A 2811-nucleotide genomic window follows, 5' to 3' on the forward strand; every position below is an offset into this window, starting at 1 on the left:
AGAAACACAAGCTGGAATCAAGATTGCCGGGAGAAATATCAATAACCTCAGATATGCAGATGACACCACCCTTATGGCAGAAAGTGAAGAGGAACTAAAAAGCCTCTTGATGAAGGTGAAAGTGGAGAGTGAAAAAGTTGGCTTAAAGCTCAACATTCAGAAAACTAAGGAAGGAGAACTGCGTGCTTGAGGTGTCCAGGGACTGAGCATTTCAGATCTGCTTGGTAAACCTGGTGCACCACCATGCTGGCCGCAAGACTTGTGTGTCTCTGAGCTGTACCTTCCAGGGTTTTCCACCCAGCTTTCACCAAGGCCTCCCCTGTTGTGAAGAATTCCATCACGAAGAATCAATGGCTTTTAACACCCAGCAGAGAATATGCTACCAAGACAAGAATTGGGATTCGACATGGAAAAACAACCCAAGAACTCAAGGAGGCAGCTTTGGAACCATCGGTGGAAAAAATATTTAAAATTGATCAGATGGGAAGATGGTTTATTGCTGGAGGGGCTGCAGTTGGTCTTGGAGCTTTGTGCTACTATGGATTGGGAATGTCTAATGAGATCGGAGCTATTGAAAAAGCTGTAATTTGGCCTCAGTATGTGAAGGACAGAATTCATTCCACTTACATGTACTTAGCAGGAAGTATTGGCTTAACAGCTTTGTCTGCCGTGGCAGTGAGCAGAACTCCTGCTCTCATGAACTTCATGATGAGAGGCTCTTGGATAACCATTGGTGCAACCTTTGCAGCCATGATTGGAGCTGGAATGCTGGTACAGTCAATATCATATGAGCAGAGTCCAGGCCCAAAGCACCTTGCTTGGCTACTACATTCTGGTGTGATGGGTGCTGTGGTGGCTCCTCTGACGATCCTAGGGGGCCTCTTCTCCTCAGAGCTGCGTGGTACACGGCTGGCATCGTGGGAGGTCTCTCCACCGTGGCCATGTGTGCGCCCAGTGAGAAGTTTCTCAACATGGGGCCCCCCCTGGGTGTGGGCCTCGGTGTCATCTTTGTGTCCTCACTAGGATCAATGTTCCTCCACCTACCACTGTGGCTGGTGCCACTCTGTACTCAGTGGCGGTTTATGGTGGATTAGTTCTTTTCAGCATGTTTCTTCTATATGATACACAGAAAGTAATCAAGCGTGCAGAAGTAGTACCAATGTATGGAGTTCAGAAATACGATCCCATCAGTTCGATGCTGGGAATCGACATGGATACATTAAACATATTTATGCGTGTTGCCACTGTTCTAGCAACTGGAGGCAACAGGAAGAAGTGAAGTGACCCGGCTTCTGATATCCTCAATACATCAGATATCTGGCTTGTTTAATGGGGGCAGATATTCATTAAATAGTTTGTACAAGCAGCTTTCGTTGAAGTTTAGAAGATAAGAACTTGTCATCGTGTTTCAAACGTTCCAGTAATGTGATGCTTCAGGTCTGTTTTTCTCCTGGAGAATAAATTCAGTAGTTCTCTTCCAGATAGCACATGCATTTTCAATTCTTGTGTCTGAGTAATTCTACAATGTTCAAATGATTGTGAAAACCAAGGTTTGTTTTTCAGGAATTTGAGTGTTTTATCTATTTTAACATTTATTTGGTTTAGTGAAAGTTCACAAACTTGTGTACCTGCACTTTCCTTTTTGGAATGTTGAATATTAACAAGTAATGTCATAAGTGATGAAAGGATTTGGTGAAGGGACCAGAGAGAAGCAAAAGGGCACCTGCAGTGTTTCTTTGAATGCTCAGCACTGAGGCGATGGCCACGGCAAGCCAGGGAGTCTGCACATGGGCAGACAAGGCATGGCTGCATCTCCGCAGAGCCGCCAGACACACTGAGCAGGTGACAAAGACATCGAGGGTTCTCCAGGCGCTCCTTACAGTACAGATGGGGTCATGCTTGACTGCCTGCTGTCTCACGCTGTTACAGAGTTCAAAATGCTAACCACATGGAGAATTCCTGTTATGTGACGTGTATGTTGTAAGTCTTACTTTTGAATCACCTGAAACAAAGTATCGTTAAAACACTCAGGAAAAAATACTCAAAGCATGAATGTTATTGCATTTTTAAGTATAGAAACAATATGTGCATAATTGCTGAAAAATTTTGCAAATTTATTGAGATGCTTAAAGAAATGCATGCTTGCCTTTCTCATTTCTTCAAGCTTTAAAACTTTTATCAGAAAAACCTGTTTGTGATTTATACTTGAGATTATGAAAGTTCTTCCCTTTAATCTGATTTCTTGCATTCAAAAAGGAAGGCAAAGTGAGGCTTTTTTCCTGAACTGTATCGATCAAAAATGTAATGGAGAAAACACTTCATTAGAGTTTCCCCCGCCAGAATTTTCCTTCCGTATAGACCATTATCTTGTGCCCTTTGTAAGTTTTTTGATACAGAAGAGTTATTTCTGGAAGCTCTTAAGAATGAAAAAACTGTATGATTATTGAGATGGTATATCGACAAATATTTATTACAGTAATCCAGAAAAAACTATGCTAACCACCTCACTTCAGGATGTTTATTTCTGAATAATAAAGGTTCTAGTCAGGTGGTAAAAAAAAAAAAGAAAAAGAAAACTAAGATCATGGCATCCGGTCCCATCACTTCATGGGAAATAGATGGGGAAACAGTGGAAACACTGTCAGACTTGATTTTTCTGGGCTCCAAAATCACTGCAGATGGTGACTGCAGCCATGAAATTAAAAGACGCTTACTCCTTGGAAGGAAAATTATGACCAACCTAGACAGCATACTCAAAAGCAGAGACACTCCTTTGCCAACAAAGGTCCATCTAGTCAAGGCTATGGTTTT

The 2811-nt window shown here is 42.2% G+C and overlaps 1 pseudogene; it reads left to right on the forward strand.

Annotated features, from left to right (window-relative positions):
* Positions 1-243: 243 nt before the first annotated feature.
* LOC102269824 (growth hormone-inducible transmembrane protein pseudogene) lies at positions 244-2111 on the forward strand (annotated as a pseudogene).
* Positions 2112-2811: the final 700 nt, after the last annotated feature.

Source organism: Bos mutus, chromosome 9, assembly GCF_027580195.1.
Source record: "Bos mutus isolate GX-2022 chromosome 9, NWIPB_WYAK_1.1, whole genome shotgun sequence".
In the NCBI taxonomy this organism is placed as follows: Eukaryota; Metazoa; Chordata; class Mammalia; order Artiodactyla; family Bovidae; genus Bos; species Bos mutus.